General features: G+C 41.6%; 2 protein-coding genes across 5 annotated transcripts in view; both read left to right on the top strand.

The window, feature by feature from the left end:
* LOC124147298 (carbonic anhydrase 2-like) overlaps positions 1-24,485 on the top strand; it is a 110,621-nt gene that overhangs the window by 39,848 nt on the left and 46,288 nt on the right. The window lies entirely within an intron of this gene.
* The window catches only part of LOC124147275 (carbonic anhydrase 2-like), an 80,941-nt gene that overhangs the window by 24,321 nt on the left and 32,135 nt on the right, over positions 1-24,485 (top strand). The window contains exon 1 of one of the 4 annotated variants that reach the window (XM_048380421.1): positions 6,224-6,592. The exons of 1 other annotated variant lie outside the window; for it this stretch is intronic. The gene's annotated coding sequence lies outside the window, so the exon portion shown is untranslated. Of the gene's footprint in view, positions 1-6,223; positions 6,593-11,400; positions 11,594-24,485 lie in introns of those variants that run through there. 2 more of the 4 variants (XM_048380420.1, XM_046517945.2) reach the window with 2 other exon arrangements.

Genomic DNA, 24,485 nt, shown 5'->3' on the forward strand with positions numbered 1-24,485 from the left:
TATATCCAGTTAGCTACAGCAGCTGTAACGGCACGGTAAACCTGGACATCTGCAGCGATGAGCGTCATGCTTCTTGCCGACAACTGGCAGATGGTATGGTAATATAACCATGTGAATAACATTCAATATGTGGCGTTATCTACATCGCCGTCGGTGAGACAAACGTAGCCATTATACAACTGTCAACTGCTCACAATCTGCCTCTGTGTGTGCCAGGAAACTTGGTGAGTACTTCAACTTCATGCACAACGTCGTCATCTGCAACATCTCCTGTAATCACCGGATTACTCGCGATGCAGATCAGGGAAAGATAACTCTGTTTGCTGTGTTCTATTTCCTGTTGGTTTTGTAGGTTAACCAGGCGCTGTGTTAAGTGGGCTTACAATCTCTATAGTAATCAGAACGAATCAGATCCTCGCCAACATACAGTACACTTTCTTTGTCGTTTGTATATGTTCTGACGGCGCCCAGGATTTCCTCCATATACTTCATAATTCGCTACCGCCTCCGTGGTCTAGTGGTAGAGAGTCCGCCTGGAAAGCAGAAAGTCCGGGGATCGATCTCCGGCCGCGTCATACCAATAGACGTTTCAAGATGGTACTTGTTGTTACCCTGCCAGGCGCTCGGGATTAAGGGGCTAAAACAAGGACTGGTCGGTTTGGAGTCAGCATACTGTGTCTGAGTGGGGTATTCATGTTAAACTGCGGCATGGTATCTCAGTGGGCTAGCACTTTTAATCGGCATGAGTCCGGACTAGTACGAACAGCCACACACACGTGCATGCACGTCGCTATATAAGTGCAATAATCATGAACGCGGCGTTAAACCCCACTTCACCTCACATCACTTCGTAATTCGTTGCCCGCATGGACGTGTTCCTGATTGCAGTAGCTGGTTGCGACTGGGTACGAAAACACATGTAATTGACTTCGGAGACACATGAGAACTTTTACAGATATCGTTTGGATGACCTTTGTCATGCTGGTAGACCATGGCCACATTTGCTCTTATACATGTATGATAGGGTGATAGTGATGGAGCGCCTTGATCCAATCCAGAAACAGGTACTGATGCTGGCTAGCTGGTCTGTGAAGGATAAAATAGGATAAAGCCTATTTGGCCTACCGGAATGCAAAATGATAAAGTTACCGAAAACTTATGGTAATGGTATGATATGTTCAAAAGGTTGACAACTAGCCTTGCTGTCTTTCACTTGCACACTTTAAATTTCCCAAAGTCAAGTACTCAGGAATAGCTAAAGTGATCGAAAAACAACAAGTTTTCCAATTTTCAAACATAACTGAGAAAGTCCGTGACGCGATTTGAATGTTTACTATGTATTGGCCAGACCACGAGGACCCAGTGTCTTGTCGTTGAAATGGTTAATCAGATCACGAGTGGTTTAATTAACCATTTCAACGTTTACAAACTAGGGTCCGAGTGGTCTAACATATTAAAACCATGTCCAACATTTATACCATCTAAAATGCTTTAAAAAATCATTGTTTTGTTGAAGGTATTTTGAAAGAAGGTATTATGAAATGCATGTCCCGGGGCAAGTATACCATTCATTTTGGACCAACTCGCGCACTTTTATCAATCACCTCAATATAACTTGCCCATGTTGATGGGCCAATTATGAGCAAATATAGCCCTGATCAAGATAATAGTAATTTTGTTTATATCTGTTCGTTTCGTTGAACGAAAAGCTAAAAAATCACAAGTACTGTACAAATACCAGAATGCATTGAGTAACATACTGTATATGAATGGCACAAAACATATATCGCAGTACATAAACGGATTAAGCAATTAGTCCAGATGTAACGGCATATTTAGTTGTTAACTTCACGTAGCTGTTCCTGTGTCACCGTGACAGAGGACTACACTCGTTAACCTTCCATGCGGACTTCGCGGGTTCGAATCCCGCTGGCGACAAACATTTTTTCATGAAATTGTTCTATAATCAAGATGAATGATTGGGAAAAAAAAGAAGTTCCGTCATTGCCAAGTGGTGTCGAAGACAAAAGGACTGTGATTTTAGTGTCTGTACTATCTTATTCTACGTCAGCTGTGGTCAAAGACCGCGGCGTTAAAGAACACTCAATCGCTGAGAGTGTCTTTATCAATTCACATCGTGAGACTCCGAACTTGGAACCTGATCTGAATAAGGACTGTCACGACTGACTACGAAACACTGACCGCATTTACAAAGTCGGGCCATATTTGTGTAACTTCCAACACGTCCACTTTCACAACCGACCAAGTGAATGCTATCCATTAGAAGCGAAACTGTTCGTGCTCTTCACAATGGCTACATTGGATGTTGGTTAAAGGCGTGTTAAAAATATTCAAAGATGCCGATCAAACCTCGTGAAATATAACCTGGCCATATCGACATATTGTATAGCTGTTTGAAATGTTGTCTCGGCTGGGAGAGAAAGAATTCATATTGTCGCCTTTAACTCTTCTAAGAAAGTTCGTGAGCTTAATTTCATACAAAAGTTGACATTGCTTTGTGGATCTTTCCATAGCACCTTCCGGTGTATTCATGACATAACGACAAAGAGCACAGGGCAACTTGAAGCAGGAAGTTTCTAAAATACACAGACAGTCAAGCTTTAAATTCATAAAGCGATAAACGCAGCGCTAATCTTACGGAATATATTACGATTTTGTTGCGATGAATATTAATAACATAAAGATCTAAAAGCGATTATATAAAATCAACACCAGCAACAATAATACTAATTAGTAAAAAATAAAAATGATGATGATGATGATGATGATGATGATGTGTGAACGCGGCAATATGAAATACATAAGCCCGAACGATATCAGAGTTATGAGTATGTGACGATAATATTACGCTATATTTAGATCGATAACAATAACAATGGTAATTCACATCACGTAGCAACGTACAACTATATGGTATGGTTAAAATGAAAATTATGTCAGAACATACTTAATAAAACTGAAGTAGAGGCTGCCGATAGCTCAGACTGTAAGACTGAATGGACCCATGTGTGCTTATTCACGGCACGTCATATTTTCGTTTCTTATTCTCGGAACTAATTTGGCCACTTAACCGTGGGTAGATTAACATCTTGAAGATAAGTATCTTATCTGACAATCAATGTAACTGCATCACACGACTTTCACTTTCGCAAGATTATATTTCGGCCTTTCTTCACAGTCTTACACTGACAATGTACAGTGCATGGCGAATATTAGTTCAAATAGGTGTGTAGCGTTGTTCGTTTGCCTTCAACATTTTGTTACACCATTCAAGGTCTCAGTAAAACTTTCAAAAAGTATGACCGTAGACATGTGAAAAACATTTCCAAATTTGACGCATTTTTGACAAAAATGATGTCGCATGCAATTTCCTATTTTGGCTAGTACCATATGTTCCCGTGGTTTTTTTTCAGGTGAACAATTGACTTTGCATGTGTTTGTGACGGGTACCACGGGTGGAGCAGGATACGCTCACATTTTAGCGAACACCTGGTATCATTACTGTTTGATAGTGATCCATAAACACGTGCTCATGATATAGTCGGAATGGAACTATCGACTCTGCTGAACGCAGAGATTTCTATTGGATATGGAAAGGGGTTTGTCGCTTAAATCGCCTTGTGTTGGTCTCAGGTTTTATTGATTGATAAGTCCGTAGATGTATAGTTATTCCATCCTTGTAATGGGCAAGTCGACACACGCCGACAGTACCGCGTGTGTGTTTAGCACTTCTACTGTTTTCTCTGTGATATACAAACCTGCTAGGAATCTATTCTCGTAGTTCCTAGGAACCAGATATACTAGTGTACTTGCTGAACCTTTGCTGCCACAGTGATAGTGACCTTCAGGGAGACAAGCTGGCTCGTGCTGTGCACCTATCTTGACCGTTGGTCAGCTGTTGGGTTGCGAAACACATTACATATACCAGATCTTTCAACGTGATGGAAACACTACCTACACTTTATGGGGTTAATCAGCTGATGGTTAATGTATAGTTGTTCTTGAATCAATGTGGTTTTGTTCAGAGATGAGGGAGATCGTTTGTCTGCTTTGGCAAAATGACCACAGTTTTCCTGACCAATCGTGTCATTCCGGAACAAGCCGAATGACGAGTTACGGAGTGAGAGCGAGTTTGGTTGTTTGCGCCGCTTTTACCAATATTCCAGCGATATCACGGCGGGGACACCAGAATTGAGAAAGAGGCGAATGGTTATGGTTTTGATTATTCCAAATGAGTTGGAAGTTGAGTAAGAAGGGTGGGTTGAAAGCCGCAATTATCAATGAATTCACGGTGGTACATGAACATATAACAGAGCAAGAAATAGATGAACAAATAAGACAGCTTGGGTTGTATACTCCCCAGGAAGTTGAAACTGGAAAATCTAGTGTACAGTGATCCATCATCATCATCATCATCATCATCATCATCATCATCATTATCATCATCATCATTTACAGATTATCATTATTAATGGAATGAATAAATGAATGAGTGAGTGAATGAATGAATGAATGAATGAATGAATGAATGAATGATAAAAAATACATCATAATATCTAACGAACTAAAGTACTTAATTGACGTAAGTAGCCAACTAATCTCCATAGCACAACCATCTGACTGATTCCGACAGTGTAAATACCAAAGGGGTTTATTAAGCCGCCAGACTGTCACTGGTATTAGCGGCTCCTGCAACATTTATACAGATTACGTTTCTTGTTTCAGTGTAATTGGGTTCTTTGAAACACTGTTATCGCAGTACGCCACGAAGTCTTTATCACATTCAAGTCTCAGTCAGCCCCGCTGGTCGTGGGGCGTCAGGCACGCGGTTACAATACAACAACTGGTTATTCCCGTATGTTCTTGTGCGATTAAGTCCGGCAGTATCAGACACGCCATTTACATCATAATCCGGTCATATGACACAGTTTTTAAATCTGGCTTTTCTCGAATTCAGTTTACATATTTCTTTATTACAGAAGTCTGTGATATATGTTGATAATGGTAAGGGGGAACTGACAATTTGATGTCATTCATGGTTCCCGCGGATTTAATTGAAATACGTGTAAGTGCTCAAGGCTGTATGTCTTCTTTACTTGAAATTATCCGTCAAATATTGTAAACTTATTTATTGACCAGTATTTATGGCGACCTTCATTGTGAGTGAGAGAGTGGGTAAGAATGGGTTAGTGAGTATTATTATGTGCAGAGAGTGAGTGAGTGAGTGAGTGAGTGAGTGAGTGAGTGAGTGAGTCTTTTGTAGTACCATGATATTTCATCTCACTGAGGAACCCGAGTGAGTGAGTGAGTGAATGAGTGAGTGAGTGAGAGGCGACTAACGGATCCGGGTGGTCAGGCTCGCTGACTTGATTGATACATGTCAATGTATCACAACTGGTTGATCGATGGTCATTGTTAATCACTTGGTTGTCTGGTTAAGACTTGATTATTTCTGACCGCCGTCATATAGCCGGAATAATGTTGAGAGTACCGTTAAACAACAAATAAACAAAAAAGTAACTTGTTGATTCTGTATCTGTTTGCGTGGGTGGTTTGGTGAGTCCATGAGTGAATGAGACAATGTTAGTTGTCAACCGATGTCGGAGGGAGAGGGAGGGAGGGGGGGGGGGGGGGGGGGGGGGGGGGGGGGCATATGGTGTGATGTACCCTGTGTGGGAGGGATTGCTTTCGCGAATTGTCTTCACATTGGAACTGAAATTGAAACTCACATCGTTTCCGTTATGAGCGAGTCCACTTATAACTTGGCTGACCACGCCTTTTGCTGTCAGGGAAGTTGACCTGGTATTGGAAAAAACCGCAGTTGAAGCCATTATTGAGTAAACACCGATCATGTTGAAGTACATTACTTGTACAATGCTTTTGAAAGCTGATATGTATTCTATTAAAGTGTTGGGGAAAATACGTTTTCACTATTTCCAGTATACCTACTTAACAGCAGGGGATAATAAAAGAGTAAGATAACCCTATAAGCTTGATGAAAGGTTGTCGATCTAAATTCTATATTATGGGATTGCCTTGGTGAAAAGCCTTAACGAGATTCATGCTGACGTCAAAGCGCCTTATATCGATGTACATTGAACGGCGCGAGATATTTTTAGACTGAGGATAGTCTGTTGGAACTGGCGTGGTTTTCATAACCCTACGAATTCAACAATTGGGCCAAGGGTGTATGTATGTGAGTTCGGAACGCTGGTAGAAAAGGCCGCACTTGAAAATCACAACCGTTGTATTGATCAACATTCGCCCAATTCATTATCAACGCGAAAAAGCCGGGAACGGGTCTTCAAGCATGGATTCTATACATAGAACAGGAGCATTATGAAATACAACGTAGCGCCGCCAATACAGGCTTTATTGACAGAGGCTGACATACCCTTGCTTTCGCGGTGATCATGAAAATGTTGATGATCAGTGTATTCGGGAAAGTACGAGGCTGTTCGCTAGGATTGAAACTGTTTCATCAACAAGCCGTCAATGGTGGAGCTGGTGGAGCTAGCGGAGCTATTGATCTGCTGAACACTTGCTACTTTGAACTACGATAGCGTAGAGCGTGAGTATCGTCTGCTTCTCTGTACGTCACCCAATTCCCGGAAATCGTCTGCCGACCTCTGTTTGGTATTTCCCGCCAAAAATAACTCGGCTAATAATCTCGTATTTAACGGCAGGTGTTTGCCTGGACCCGTCAGTGTGTATTTTGGTACATTTCAACAGAGTTGCTTTACAATTACCGTCACAACAGTGAAAATATACAGCGCTTAAACTTGAAAAATGCAGTTAGCGTGGCCTTGCGTAGCATGTAGCATTATTCCAGCAATATCACGACAAGGGGGACCAGATACGGGATGTAAACATTATCCCCAAGTGGGGAATCGAACCCGGGCTTTCGGCGTAATCAGCGGTCACTTTTACAACTAAGCTACCTCACCGCCCCGGATATTTCCTGATATTATTTTAAAATTATTTCTCGCCCTCGCCTGTTATATATACTGCCATTGTGAATGAAACACCACCTGGTCTTGGTTTGCGATAGGGTAATTGTCTGAACTAGGCTAATTGGTTGACCTGTTGTATCTGCAATATCACGGATCCATCAGTGTCATCTTGTCAACATGTGTGTTTTACTGTATCGCTATCCAGTTGTTAATGTGATGCTGATGTGTAGACAGAGGGGTTATTCACTTTGATGCGTTGTATTGATTCATCACAGCTGTACCCATTAAAACTCATTCACTCACTGAATCACAGATACGACCTAGCACTCACTCACTCACTCACTTAGTGGTTACAGCGTTCGCTCGTCACGCCGAAGATCCGGGTTCGATTTCCGACATGGGTACAATGTGTGAAGCCCATTTCTGGTGTCCCCCGCCGTGATATTGCTGGAATATTGCTAAAAGCAGAGTAAAACCACACTCACTCATTCACTCACTCGAGCTCACTTACTCACTCACTCACACTTGTTTAAGGCGCCGGAATTCGCTGTGCAGAGTTGCGCCCCTTAGGCGTACCAGAAAGCTATGATTGTGGGTTCGATTCCGTCCAAGTCCTCTACCACATCGGGGTTCCTCTATGTTAAGCTGACATGTCGTGATAGAACAGAAAGACCGTCCATAGGGACGCTAAAACAAATCCCCCCTCTCACCCACTCTCTGCACAAGACAAATAGAACTAGAAACCATTTTATCCTCATCAGTTAATTTTACTGAATAATCACAATTATTTTGACGCTTTCTGAGCATAATGAATATGACCCCATGGCAATAGTAAAAAATGTTATTCAAGAAATTGATTTTTCAATACATCAAGCTGTTCTGCCTTGATTGAATGTATGGCATACCCAGTTGTTTGTTCAACTATCGCCATCAACAGTAACAATTGAAGGACAGTGAGTGAGTTTGGTTTGATTTGAACTGTATTCCAGTTATATCACGGCGTGTCAGCTTGATGTGGGAGGTAAGCCCGAGGTGATGTAGGCCTCAGACGGTCACCACTTTGGTGAAACCCACGAGCATGGGTATGGTGCTGACATAAACATAATCGGGGCGACTCGGGATTCGAAACCACGATCATATCTATCTGGCGTGCCCAAGGGATGCAACTTCGACAGAGAATTGCGGTGCTTTGGACGGCTAGGCCACCCGTGCCCCCTTTCCTCTGTAAGTGGTGAGATTAGTTTGTTTGATATACTCGTTCAACTATCTCACCACGACGTAACATTTAGCGTTGTCTGAGAATGTCTTTTAGAAAGTGGATTTTAAAGCTTTTGTTCCGGGAAATATCATTGGTATGTACGTCGTATGGTACCCTCGTCGCTGACGTCTAAAATGTTCACAATCTTTCAAAGAAATATTTTCCATAACATATCGATCTGACTATCTCCTGGAGTCTGCAACTGCACCTATATACTCTTGTATTCCGTGCTGAGAATAGGTTCGGTGCTCGTGTACCTGGCAGATATGTCAAAGTGTAAGAATATTCGATGCTCGTGTACCAGGCGGATATGTCAAAGTGTAAGAATAGGTTCGGTGCTCGTGTACCAGACGGATATGTCAAAGTGTAAGAATAGGTTCGGTGCTGGTGTACCTGGCGGATATGTCAAAGTGTAAGAATGGGTTCGGTGCTTGAGTACCTGGCGGATATGTCAAAGTGTAAGAATGGGTTCGGTGCTTGAGTACCTGGCGGATATGGTGTCTGAGCAGAGTGAAGATCATACAGGAGACTGAAGGGTATGAACTAGCCTTGCTCCAAGGCTGTTCTCAAAGAAAAGTCCATGAATGTGAAGTAATTGTATCCTCTTAACAGGCAAGTCTAGATATGTCTAATAGGGATAACTTTTTTTATTATTTACAAAATGATTTCAACTAATGATTATTGCCTTAGAGACTTGTGCAAGTCTAGGTATAGACATACTTCAGCATTCGCACCCTTCGTATGACCTTATAGCCGCATAAGCTGGTGCTCTTATATACTCATTAGTATTTATGCACCGTCAGAAATAGGCGTGTCCTCGTCCTGGCCCAAGATACCCGATGACCTGACACACAGTGATATGCTGCCGAACTGCGCCCAGACTTGCCACAGATTACATGGTCTACATTTTATTGTCGTCAGTGCGAAACCAACAGGTGGCCAGAACATGAACTAGGTTGACCAAGTATCTCAACACAAAAATTTAAAGGCACCTTTCTTTTTTGAAAATAATAATTCATATATGTCATTAAAACAGCGCTCAAATCCAAAACAAAATATGCATATATATTTTTCATAATCACTTTATCATTGGCCAAAGGCACCTTTCTTTTTTCAAAATATTATTTCATATATGTCATTAAAACAGCGCTCTTATCCAAAAAACATATGTATATATTTTATTCATAAGCCTTAATCATTGGCCGCTCCCTGAGGGCTAGTTAAGTTACTGGTTAAAGCGTTCGCTCGTCACGCCGAATAAATCCGTGTGAAGTCCATTGTTGTAGCCCCTGGTCAAGCTATTGTGGCGTAAAACAGAACTCACTCACTCACACAATGACTGTGGATATTTTCTTTCCTTTTGCCGTGAATCGTGGTAAAATTGATGATACGGCGTAAATGACGCTCACTCACAAATCCTTTTCGCAAACACTCGGTGACATTGCTTTTACATTACGGTGAATCGTAGGCAGACTCTTGAATTAATTGTTTCCATTTTGTTTGACGTGTTCAACATACACCCACCCTTCACCCACACCGCTCTAACCCTCCTTCCTACGACATTTACTTCCTGTTTTATAGTGAGTGAGTATGGTTTTACGCCGCTTTTGCAATATTCCAGCAATATCACGGCGGGGGACACCAGAAATGGGCTTCACACATTGTACCCATGTCGGGAATAGAACCCGGGTCTTCGGCTTGACGAGCGAACGCTTTAACCACTAGGCTACCCGACCGCCCCTCCTGTTTTATAGAGATGCCCGTTATATAGAGATGCCCCACAACGACAGTGTACGTTATTTATAGCCGGTTTCTGTTTTTGCCAGCAGGAAACGCGTATGATCTCACCTTTGACCCGTTCTCAACGCTGTGTTCGATGCTAACATGGGCCGCTCCCTGCATCACGCCAGGCATAAAACTTGCGTTCCGCGAGATCGTCCAAATCCGCCTGGAGATTTAGAAGAATGTGAGGTCTTTAAGAGGTATTGGTGGGGGCCAATAACTGTTGTATACACACAAGGTCTCTTTGACCCAACTCAACGTTACATCTCTGCTACATGTCTGCCTCCTTGGTCTGACGCCTTGATGTTTGTTGACAATAGTTTCTCAATTATTTGTCTTCAAGTTCCGTCTGGTCCTCTTCATTCACCCGCCGAGCGAACCAGTCAGACGCTTCCGTATATATGTGTTAGTTTGGTTGTTGTTGAACGCCGCACTCAGCAATAATAATAATAATAATAATAATAATGATGATGATGATGATGATGATGATGATGATGATGATGATGATGACGACGACGACAACAACAACAACACCTTATCCTGAATATGACTTTAGGAACCATTATTAATTAGTGAGGGTATTAGGTGTTCCCGAAACGATGAGCGAATCCTGCCCCGCACCGTGTGAAAAGATGGAATTGTATCGGGCATAATACTGGTCACATGTGCGTCAAATTTGGTAGTGTTCCCCCTATGTCAAGGTCATGAGTGCTGTAACCTTGATCAAACAACTTTTGAGCAAGAGCCGTATGACGCTTTTTGAAATCTCTGTAGAAGAGCATGTTTGATTGTATCTTGCAAGTTCGAATATTGCTCCACATCAAGGGATAGTTGACTGATCGGAAAGACAGCCACAACATATAAATTAAAAGATAGACACCGTTCCTGTTGATACTGTAAACTACCCAATGGGCACAATGTAACAATTATTTTGTCATCACCATACAACGTGATGCGTATGACCTTGACATTGTATACCTTACAATATATTATTCCATCGTACAATGTTCCTGGCCTCAGCTATCACCTCTGTATCTCCAGCTGAATCCTCAACATGAGAACTATATAATTATTCTTACAAGGTATCACAATTCTGTGACCGCTAACCATTGGTATATATCACTCTGTGATGACTCTGGAATAGTTAATGCTTGTTTGAAAGAAGACACTGCTCACGCGTGGGCAAAAACGATCTGATACAAAATATGCAAGATATTATTTCGCAATCTCAAAATAGGATGGGTGATCCAGATAATACTTTCTTGGAAATCATTCAGACGTTGTAATATAGCTGCATAACGATTAGCCATTCTCAGATGAAAGATTTGTTAGGACCACCTTTAATTTCAACCACACCGAAGGGCGGCACTATCTACCGCTGATAGTAGATAGTACAAGCCCATTCAGGAGCCTACACAAGTATTCATGTGGTCAAATCATCGGAAAGTCCAATATCGATCCCGCGTGTATTGATCAGGAAGCGGAACCCGTAGCTGATTTCCCGAGAGCTCATCGTTACATTACTGACAGGACGTTTGAGCTGAAACGGACGTTCTTTCACTGCTGCGTAATACGTCTGGTAAGAAGGATTTTTCTGCATCTGAAGTCACCAGGTTCATTGTTTATGTGGCCTGTGCGGCGTGTAGTTGCCTGTACATTCTCTTGACATGTGCTTATTTGAACAATTCGCTGTGACACTTTATTTCATCTTATCGTGGAGTGATAAGGTATTGGTAATCGGGCATTAATACCTGTAGGGATTTTGTGGTTGGTGGCAATATGACATTTCTTTTCATAGACAATTTTTTTGCATGCAGATCCTCAAAGCCCTAGGTTCTTCATAGGGGGCATATTCTTCGAAACCGACACAAAGGAATAATTTGTCAGATAATACGAAAATACTTATACCAAAGAATTGAAACGCGATATCGGTGATTTTAGCTTCTTTAAAAGTAGTAACTATATATAAAAGTTACAAAAGTATTTTCATTATCATAAGCCAATTGTACGATTGTACGATATCAAATAGTGATGATACCAGGCTTTGGTGTTCGGAACAGGGTGGGCGTTTCCTGTGTCATACATCAGTGTAAGGTAAAGGGAAGTCCTGTACCATGACCGTGGAGTATATTTATTTTATGACCAAAAAAAATCTAGAAACGCATACAAACGCAAGTCTAGCCAGCTCAAGCTAGCTCTATTCCACAATCAGCAGGGATTTAAAAAAAAAATACGGTCAAGAAGGATATTGTGTAATATAAGATTTCAGAGACTAAATGTTAGTCTAGGTAAAGGGGTCAAGATGTTTTAAAACAGTTGCTGTACACTGATGTATATGATATTAACCCATTAAGCACACGTGTCGATACCCAAATTAACCTTACATTAGTTTCGGCACTGAAACATGTCAACACAGACTCGTTAATCCAGATCCAATGTGGAGAGAGGCAAATATGGCAAGTTCACTCTCTGAAACGTTCGTTTATATGTTGAACGCTATTGAATACAAGTCATCAAATAAACATACTGTTGTCAATTAGAACCTCGCCCTGTACATGTGCATCAGCACTATTGAAACAATGAGATTCCACACTTCGTTCACTGCATGATGTGCCGTCGATCTCAAGTCATCTTGTTAATACGAAGACGTCTAATATCCAAGACAATATAAACTTTACCACCAACATGTAAATTCTGTCAACGAAATGAAGTCGTTATGCTAAGATTATCAAGATAATTAGGAGCAAGCACCGATATTTTTATTTTTTGCATTTGTGTATTTAATTAATTATTTTTGTCATCCAATTGTTGTTGGTAATAGTTTCCTTATTATTTTCTGTAGTTTTCCATATACCTTTAGAAATTCCTTTGCCTCAATAATTTACTCTTTAAAAAATAAAAGCAATACGGATATTTTATTTCATTGCCTGTTGCTGTATTAAATAATGTATTTATTTGCTTTATTTTCATTGTTACAGATTCAAAACTCACTCACTCACTCTTTGTTACAACTCAGCTACTTATTTACATTTTCACAACTATTCACGCCACATGATATCACAGATGCCTGCTATTACTGTTCTAAGCAACCAAAGCTTGTCGTGTTCCGTAAACACAGTACTTCAAATTACTTGCATATATCTACATATGTTAAAATGAAAAAACAACAACATTTGAACAAAAAGGTATCGGGTTGTTTGTTGATCGTGCGGTACAATAATGCTCCTAGTTTGTTGCTGTGGGGTGGTATCAGCTTGTTCAACTTCAGATAACATTTTGTGGCTTTACTCAAACCACGAGTGTCTAAACAAACACTGTCACAGCGCGTGAACACGAGCCTGTCGGCTACTCTGTAACCTGTTACTGTAACCTTCTTTTTGCACATTCAGCAATGAAAATACTACTACACGTTATTTTCACGTCGCAAGTTAAATCAGACTTGTATTTTCCAGAATTTCGTTCGAGTGTTTTGTGACACTATTCCATACAAGGTAGTCTGTCATACAGACCCTGAAACAAATATATCCAATATAGCCCATGCAAGTCTATAATGTTTGGCAAGTCTAGATTACTGCAGTATCTGAAAATGAAGAAAGCCTCTCGGCTGCTTTTTATTATATTTTTTTAACTATAATTTACCAACTGTTTTTCCTATGAAATATGTTCATTTCAGAGACTAGAGGTTAGTCCACATACAGGACATACGGCGTCCATGTGGTTCTTGTATAGAATATTTATCTTTTTGGTTCCGGAATCTGAATATTATGGTTAGTGATCGTCAAGCAGGTCCTACGATGGGTTATTGAGGTTCTTGGATTTGTCCGATCTGTACAGAGGGTCTCCAGTGCCAGGATTCGGTGAATCCTGGATACGTTGTTCCCTGTAGTCAGCTGGGACTTCCTTCCCTCGGCATACCGCGACTCTGGCTTTCATCAGAGTATTTACTTGTAACCTACATCAGCTGGAACTTTCTTCCTCATTATACCGCGACTCCGGCTTTCATCAGAGCAGTTACTTGTTACCTACATCAGACTTTTCTCCCTCGTCATACCGCGGTATAGTGGACATACGATCACAATTAAGAGACTCAAACCTCGAACTTGATTTATTCATGAATGTCAATGGCAAAATGAAATTCACGTCGATATCCGTTTCACTTCGGACATACAACAGGTGGCTGTATTTATCTCACCGACCTCTATCTCACGCAGGTCAGAAATATGTAGGTCGTTGTCTCTTCTCCATACATAGCTTGATGTTGATGATGATGTGTCGCCGACAGCAGAACAGCAACGACACAATATTCACACATCTCGGCGACCCTGCATCAATGATGGTTAATTACCCCGTTATTTACATCTGGTCAGCTGTTGTTGATGTTAATGAGGTTGACGTTGTTTTAAAAGACACACATTCCGGGATATAGTTAACGGCTGGTAACATCTGCTTGTCCCACATCTCATATCTATTCTGTATTTATAGCTCTCTATGTATCTAAAAATGATACAACCAACACATATGGCGTTTCGATAAAATCTATTCGAAACAGAGCTTGTAGAATGCCTATGGATAATCATCGCTTGTGACAACGGACGTACCGGAAAGTACAAGTATATTGCAAACTGATTTGCTAGCGAGTAATGCATCTATCGATAAACTACCTTCAACCAGTTAAATACATTTATGTAAATTATTAACTTTCTATTCACGCCTCGTTTATAATGATTGCTATTCAGACTATTTGATTTCCCTTCTCGTGCCGGAGACGATGCGACACCTCGCCACCAACTACACGGTCTTAAGTGCTGTTCCCACGTGTGTGGTATTTGAGTAACATTGCTCCCAGGCTGCACCGAAAGAAAGATCCGTGTATGTGTAGTAATTCTATCCTCCTATGAGTCAAGTCTACATTGTTTGACGGTACAAGGACTCCAGTCTCTTATAGGGACAACTTGTTCTTATTATTTACATAATCTAGAAAATATGATTTAACTAATAATAATGGCCTTAGAGACTTGTGCAAGTCTAGGTATTTGAGTTGCAGCTTCTATTTTAAAATGATCAGTAATTCGTATGATTGACCTGCCCGCGGTTGTGTCCTGGTGATCTTATAAATATTCGAATGTAAATGGTTCTTTTAGCGAGGGCTGCGAACGTATTATGTAAATAATGTACCATATTCTGGTATTCCTTCGCGTACTCATGGAGGTCAAGGACGCGGCGTGAAAGTGCAGTGTATAAAACCCACATGGTGTAATGCACTACCAGAGACCTCTTGCGTTAAACAACAATGACATGAACACATTGTTGGAACTCAGATGATGTTCTCGCCATGCCATGAATAACTTGTGTACGTATGAACCGTGTGTCTCGGAATATGGACGTGATGGAGGTGACTGATATGTATTCAGGAATGTGGACGTGATGGTGGTGACAGATCTGTATTTAGGAATATGGACGTGGTGGAGGTGACTATATTCAGGAATGTGGACGTGATGGAGGTGACTGATATGTATTCAGGAATGTGGACGTGGTGGAGGTGACTGTATTCAGGAATGTGGACGTGGTGGAGGTGACAGATCTGTATTTAGGAATATGGACGTGATGGAGGTGACAGATCTGTATTTAGGAATATGGACGTGGTTGAGGTGACTGATCTGTATTTAGGAATATGGACGTGATGGAGGTGACCGATCTGTATTTAGGAATATGGACGTGGTTGAGGTGACCGATCTGTATTTAGGAATATGGACGTGATGGAGGTGACGGATCTGTGTTTAGGAATGTGGACGTGATGGAGATGACAGATCTGTGTTTAGGAATATGGACGTGATGGAGGTGACAGATCTGTGTTTAGGAATATGGACGTGGTTGAGATGACAGATCTGTATTTAGGAATATGGACGTGATGGAGGTGACGGATCTGTGTTTAGGAATATGGACGTGATGGAGGTGACGGATCTGTGTTTAGGAATATGGACGTGATGGAGGTGACGGATCTGTGTTTAGGAATGTGGACGTGATGGAGGTGACAGATCTGTGTTTAGGAATATGGGCGTGGTGGAGGTGACAGATCTGTATGGAGGAATATGGTCGTGATGGAGGTGACAGATCGGTATTTAGGAATATGGACGTGATGGAGGTGACAGATCTGTATGGAGGAATATGGTCGTGATGGAGGTGACAGATCGGTATTTAGGAATGTGGACGTGATGGAGGTGACGGATCTGTGTTTAGGAATATGGACGTGATGGAGGTGACAGATCGGTATTTAGGAATATGGACGTGATGGAGGTGACGGATCTGTGTTTAGGAATATGGACGTGATGGAGGTGACGGATCTGTGTTTAGGAATGTGGACGTGATGGAGGTGACGGATCTGTGTTTAGGAATGTGGACGTGATGGAGGTGACAGATCTGTGTTTAGGAATATGGACGTGATGGAGGTGACAGATCTGTGTTTAGGAATATGGACGTGATGGAGGTGACAGATCTGTATTTAGGAATATGGACGTGATGGAGGTGACAGATCTGTATTTAGGAATGTGGACGTGATGGAGGTGACAGATCTGTGTTTAGGAATATGGACGTGATGGAGGTGACAGATCTGTATTTTGGAATATGGACGTTATGGGGGTGACAGATCTGTATTTAGGAATATGGAAGTGGTGGAGGTGACAGATCTGTATTTAGGAATATGGACGTGATGGAGGTGACAGATCTGTATTTAGGAATATGGACGTGGCTGAGATGACAGATCAGTATATAGGAATATGGACGTGATGGAGGTGACAGATCTGTATTTTGGAATATGGACGTTATGGGGGTGACAGATCTGTATTTAGGAATATGGAAGTGGTGGAGGTGACAGATCTGTATTTAGGAATATGGACGTGATGGAGGTGACAGATCTGTATTTAGGAATATGGACGTGGCTGAGATGACAGATCAGTATATAGGAATATGGACGTGATGGAGGTGACTGTATTTAGGAATATGGACGTGATGGAGGTGACTGATCTGTATTTAGGAATATGGACGTGATGGAGGTGACAGATCGGTATTTAGGAATATGGACGTGGCTGTGATGACAGATCTGTATTTAGGAATATGGACGTGATGGAGGTGACTGTATTTAGGAATATGGACGTGATGGAGGTGACTGATCTGTATTTAGGTGTATGGACGTGATGGAGGTGACAGATCTGTATGTAGGAATATGGACGTGGTGGAGGGGATAGATCTGTATTTAGGAATATGGACGTGATGGAGGTGACAGATCGGTATTTGGGAATAAGGATGCGATGTATCTGGGTGATCTGAAAGTAAGAATAATGATGTAGCTGAATGATCTGTGTGTAAGGAATAAGGATGCGATGGAGCTGTTGGTTCCGTGTTTGGTCCGGCTGCCTGCATCAGTGAACATCAGATACCTGACAGCTTCTACATTATTGATCTGTAATTACAGACAGACGTAGGAAGGGATCTATAAAGCCAGAGCGCTGCTTACAACGTCTCAGTCGCCATGTCAAGTGCTGAAACTCACCATGAAGCCAGGCAATCTTTCTGCTGACACGTTGAATTTAATAGAACGCTGCAGATATCGGAGACTTATGGACGTGGTTGAGGTGACAGATCTGTATTTAGGAATATGGACGTGATGGAGGTGACGGATCTGTGTTTAGGAATGTGGACGTGATGGAGATGACGGATCTGTGTTTAGGAATGTGGACGTGATGGAGGTGACAGATCTGTGTTTAGGAATGTGGACGTGATGGAGGTGACATATCTGTGTTTAGGAATATGGACGTGGTTGAGGTGACAGATCTGTATTTAGGAATATGGACGTGATGGAGGTGACAGATCTGTATTTAGGAATGTGGACGTGATGGAGGTGACGGATCTGTGTTTAGGAATATGGACGTGATGGAGGTGACAGATCTGTATTTTGGAATATGGACGTTATGGGGGTGACAGATCTGTATTTAGGAATATGGAAGTGGTGGAGGTGACAGATCTGTATTTAGGAATATGGACGTGATGGAGGTGACGGATCTGTATTTAGGAATATGGACGTGGCTGAGATGACAGATCAGTATATAGGAATATGGACGTGATGGAGGTGACTGTATTTAGGAATATGGACGTGATGGAGGTGAGTTATCTGTATTTAGGAATATGGACGTGATGGAGGTGACAGATCTGTATTTAGGAATATGGACGTGGCTGTGATGACAGATCTGTATTTAGGAATATGGACGTGATGGAGGTGACTGTATTTAGGAATATGGACGTGATGGAGGTGACAGATCTGTATTTAGGATTATGGACGTGATGGAGGTGACAGATCTGTATTTAGGAATATGGACGTGATGGAGGTGACAGATCGGTATTTAGGAATATGGACGTGATGGAGGTGACAGATCGGTATTTGGGAATAAGGATGCGATGTATCTGGGTGATCTGAAAGTAAGAATAATGATGTAGCTGAATGATCTGTGTGTAAGGAATAAGGATGCGATGGAGCTGTTGGTTCCGTGTTTTGTCCGGCTGCCTGCATCAGTGAACATCAGATACCTGACAGCTTCTACATTATTGATCTGTAATTACAGACAGACGTAGGAAGGGATCTATAAAGCCACAGGCGCTGCTTACAACGTCTCAGTCGCAATGTCAAGTGCTGAAACTCACCATGAAGCCAGGCAATCTTTCTGCTGACACGTTGAATTTAATAGAACGCTGCAGATATAGGAGACTTATTTGCTAGACTATGTAATGAAATGGTCTTCCACACATGTGGTATAACTTGTTCAAGATTTAACAGGATTTCGTGCCATTCGCTATATTATTCGTACAATACTGAAATTATTGTTTTAAAATCTACATTTCTGAGATATATATTCCTCCTCTGTCATAACAACATAATCGTTTTCCAGATAGGCAAATGCCCTAAACCTCCTTCTACATCAGATGCAATCTTTCAAAACGACGTATGACATGGAATGAAAAGAACAGCCTCAACCGAGCTGTACGCACGTGACACCCTGGCCGTTTGTCTGAATAGAACAGCGGCTACATAACTATACGAACGTGATACCATGGCCGTTTGTCTTAATAGAACAGTGGCTACATAACTGTAGGAACGTGACACCATGATCGTTTGTCTGAATAGAACAGCCTCATCCTAGCTGTACGCACGTGACACCATGGCCGTTCGTCTGCATAGAACAGCGGCAACATAACTGTACGAACGTGATATCATGCTCGTTTGTTTGATCAACAGCGTCTACCTAGCACTACGCACACCAAGGTCGTTTGTCTGAAAAGAACAGCCTCAACCTAGCTGTACGAACGTGACACCGTGGTCGTTCGTCTGCATAGAACAGCGGCTACATAACTGTATGAACGTGATACCATGGTCGTTTGTCTGAATAGAACAGCGGCTACATAACTATACGAACGTGATACCATGGCCGTTTGTCTTAATAGAACAGCGGCTACATAACTATACGAACGTGATACCATGGCCGTTTGTCTGAATAGAACAGCGGCTACATAACTATACGAACGTGATACCATGGTCGTTTGTCTTAATAGAACAGCGGCTACATAACTATACGAACGTGATACCATGGCCGTTTGTCTGAATAGAACAGCGGCTACATAACTATACGAACGTGATACCATGGTCGTTAGTCTGGGGGCGGAGTGGGCAAGCGGTCAAAAGCGCCAAGCTGGCAAGCGCCAGGTGCTGAGATCGTATGCCGTTAGTGACCGGGTTGTTATTCAGCCTTTGGACCAACAACGTTTACAGGTCTTTACAGTGTTGTCACTACCCCTAGTGTACAGTACATTCACCCTGTGCGCTCAAAAGAACCCACTCGTCCGATGGTAGATGACCAGATGGTGAAAACACGAATACGTACATACACCCGAAACACATGTGTAAACACGTGTGGTGTCAACCTGGGCAAGTGACTTAGTTCAAATGTGCCTCTGTTCACCCAGCAGGGTATGGGTACCCGGTACGCCCCTTGGAAGCTTGGGTTGTATACTTCCCATGGAGTTGAAAATGATAACTGAAATGCAAATGGATCCAATGGTAGGGGAACAAATAAAACCGAATTTCAGCAGATACTAGTACCTGGATACCTGAGGTATATAAATGTATAGATTAAAAATACATATCGTCTGCGTCTGCATAGCTAGCGCTGTAGGAACCTGACACCATGATATTTTTTTCTGATCAACAGCGTCTATCTAGTAGTACGAACGTGACACCGTGCTAGTCTGTCCGAATAGAATTGTGAAACTTGGTTATCCACATTGCATGTATTGAAATTCCGCAAGAAAAACGTGTTTTACCAAAATGTTAACCTCAACACCAAGGGTTTTCTATGTTTCCTAATGTCGGGTACAAATACATGTTACTTTGTTGAATATTAAAATTGTATATTGTGTATTTAATCTACATATTCATTGCAGAGAATGTCCTATTTTATGGGATCTAAAACCCCTAAAGAAACAACATATACAAAAATCATTGCGTTTTTCAGGCAAACGTCCCAAAGCATCGAGTGTTTACACTATTATTTGTTTGTCGTTGAATCCCACATTCAGCAATATTTCAGTTATGTGACGGCAGTTTGTAAATATTTGAATATTGACCAGACCAACCAGTGATTGATATTGTGAGCAACGTGCCTCTTACAACAAGGCTGCTAGGAACTAATTTCAACCGGTAATCTCAACGGGGGTCAAACGTATAAATGTCTTAAAAGCTTTTCATGAAGGCTTATATAAAATTGTTTTGATATTGCAATATGTTTTCATCTCAAAGACGTGAAAGCGCTTCGTTATTCGACAGGACAATAGACTTGACATAAACACATGGACCAACTGCGCCAGAAACGGAGGAGTGTTAAACTAGTATTGACAATATCTACCGTAAATCAATGATGTGAACACACGACACCTGACCTCCCGCGCAGAACGGGAATGGATAGGAATGTTAGTATGTGTCGTGGTCAGTCGTATAACTCACATTATTTGTCCATGTCTATCGCACATTCTGACAATAAGTATTGGACACTGACAGACATCTTGGCATTGCCTTGAACCCAGTCGTTGACCAAACATGTCAGTTCTCCCCGCCTGGGATTACAAACACCATTGTGATGTAATGGCAGGGAACGACCATTAAGTATACTCGAGGTGATAATTGTCAGAGACCAACTATTTTTCGGCTGCCGCTTCAAGATCTACTGTTGTTTACTTTGAAAGAGGAACGAAAACAATATTTTAACTCAACACATATTTTTCAAATCATTCAGTGTACAGTTACATATTTTTACAATTAGAACACGAGGATTTATCACCCACAACTGGCTCTCTTGGGTGAGATCAAGCGATATCTACATTGTAGATATCTCCAATGAAGTTGCATCACAACGCTTAACAGACCATTGTGACGTCATTGTTACCATGACGTCACCAGCAAATGACATCACTAATGGCTCTGCTAATGAAGCTGTTAGCAGTACTTTTTACACATAAGACACTGCTTGTTACTGTCTACAAACTCAAACAGTTGGAAGAATGATGTTGAATGATAAATAAAATCTCACCCTTGTGTCTTTTAATATCAAATATATCAAGACTCGTCGATAAAAGTTTAAAACGCCTCGGCAAGCCTCGGCGTTTTAAACTTTTATCGATTCGTGTTGATATATTTGATATTAAAAGACACTTGGGTGAGATTTTCCATTTATTAACGGTGCATATTTACAATGGATAATAAGGTTTCATGTGAATATTTTCCATACAAAGATCAGCTTGCACGAGGCAGTGCTTGTTCTCCTGAATCTCATGGCGATATCCTTACCATTGTCATTTTTAAAACGGAGTGTCTTATTTCAAATGGAGAGAGCAGAACAGTTATGTCTGCAATTTTCAGGCATTATTTGTGTAAACGATATTAATTTGCTTTTTTACAAATACTCGCAATCAACGACTTGTTGCAACCTTGCTCGACAACTAATTTGTATATCTCGCTGCATGCAAGCCTCGTATCTATACAGTTCAGCCTTCTCTTTATTAACACACAGATATGGAACCCGAGGCCTTCATACGACCCTCAACATTACCTACAAGCAATAATCAGTTCAACAGAAGAAATAACAAACAGTCGTTATTGTCCGATGTGAAGGTTACACCAATGTTACATAAGACTTACTTCGCCGTCTAAGCTCCCACGGTAAATAAGGAGACTACAGAGGTTTATGTTTTAGTTAGCCTATCACATGCGTGGTTTCAGTCATATCCCATGCCACTTATTATATTGTTTGAGTAGCAACTTACAAGGAACCGATGACGTCATTGCACTGTGACGAGGTAGCCATGAAGGTGAAGGTTGCCTACCCAGGCCTTCTACCCGTGTAAGCTGGTTCCAACAGGTCAACACACCAACCTGAGTCATTTGGCCGTGTTAAGCTGACAGGCCACGCGTGATATAACTAAAATACTGCTCAGCGTGGAGTTACAAACAGCTAACTCACTCCTATGTCTTACTGTATATCTCATACCAAGTTTGTGCGAAGATAATAAGATAAAAGCGACAAAACCATTTCCAAAATCTTAAGAAAGCTCTAAAAGTAGAGTTCCTTGTACGATTCAGACCATATCATAAGCATGTGTTTATGAATCACTATCAAATAGTGATCATACCAGGTGTTCGCGAAAAGCGGACCGTATTCTGCCCCACCGGTGAAACCCGTCACAAACACATGCAAAGGCAAGTCAAATGTTCACTTGCGAAAACACGGGAACATACGGTTCAAGTTTGGTCCTCCACATGTTCTTTTGGCATCTTGCCGCCTCTGTGGTCTTGTGGTGGAGCGTCCGCCCGGAGAGCGGAAGGTCCGGGGTTCGATCCAAGGCCGCGTCATACCAAAAGACGTTAAAAGATGGTACTTGTTGTTACCCTGTCTGGCGCTCGACATTAAGGGGCTAAAACAAGGACTGGTCGGCTCGGAGTCAGTATAATGTGTCTGAGTGGGGTATTCATGTTAAACTGCGGCATGGTATCTCAGTGGGCTAGCACTATAAATCGGCATCAGTCCGGACTAGTACAAGCAGCCACACACACACACACACGTGCATGCACGTCGCTATATAAGTGCAATAATCTTGGACGCGACGTTAAACCCCATTTCACCTCACCTCACCTCTTTTGGCATCTTCCCTGACTAATTTATCTCGAATATTCATCGAATACTACTGCGTATAAATCCTTTATAACTCTCCGTCCGTGAAGAGGCTCCACCTTATTAACGAGGCTTCATTGTTCATTCATATGAATCGATACATATTTTGGGTAATATTCTAAAATTAGCAAATATGTAAATTAATATAAAATAAAACAGGTGATCATGATCGTGTCAGCTCACTCGAACTTGGCAACGTATTGCATAGAAAACTGGTGTTCCCCATTAATGATTTAATTGATTAAAACTGAATATTATACTCAGATGGTTATTTGCTTTAAGCGTGGGTTGTGCCAAGCGCTCAATATTTCACACAAGTATAGATTTCTATATCATTCCATGTAAAAAGGATTTATATTACCTACACATCGACTTACATTTTATTCAGTGAATTCTCTCCTTTTTGTGTTTTATACACTGATCACATAATAGTGTTGTGGCCTTTTAAACAAAGCTGTGTTCGCAAAGCTAGCAGGTTCTGGCACGTGGCTGACATTTAAATGACATTGACATTGTTTGCTGCAGTAAAGTCTGGTAAGTTCTCCATGTGGTGGTGTTAGGAAACGCAGGGAGAAACACTTACATTGTTTCCGCCGAGGTAATCTCGGGCGCCGTGACCCGGTTGTTGTACAGCTATATTCATAATAATTAATCACACGAATGGGATTAGATTGATTACGTATCTTGTTAAGCAGGTTAGTGCACACGACCTGACCTTTCGTTGTAATCAAGGTATGTATGGCCGTTACATCAACGCGGAATAATGTTTTAACAGCGCTCTCGCAGTTGTAAAGTGTAATCAATAACGATTTGCATATTCCCGATTTTATAAGTCATTTGGTATTCCTTGAATCACACGGTTAATGGAACATGTTTGTTTGTTTAACGTGGCACTCAGTTGTATTCCAGTTATTGTACGTCGGCCTTAGGTAATCGATTCCTGACAATCCAGTGATTGATATTGTGAGCAGCAAGCCACGCCGTCTGGGCACAATGGTAAACTATCAACCAAGTCACAGAGGAGGCACCCGGTCTCTTAAAGTTGCCTTTCACGACCAGGTTGCTGTGGATCTGTTCTTATCTTGACTCCCCAGGGGGGTATATGTGTGTGTTGTATGGTAGGTCAGCATCATTTCAGGTATATAATGACGGATTGTAACAATCGTGTCTAGACCAGACTAAATAGTCAACACCAATCCACACCGT

Source organism: Haliotis rufescens, unplaced genomic scaffold (assembly GCF_023055435.1).
Source record: "Haliotis rufescens isolate VD_foot unplaced genomic scaffold, xgHalRufe1.0.p SCAF_30, whole genome shotgun sequence".
In the NCBI taxonomy this organism is placed as follows: Eukaryota; Metazoa; Mollusca; class Gastropoda; order Lepetellida; family Haliotidae; genus Haliotis; species Haliotis rufescens.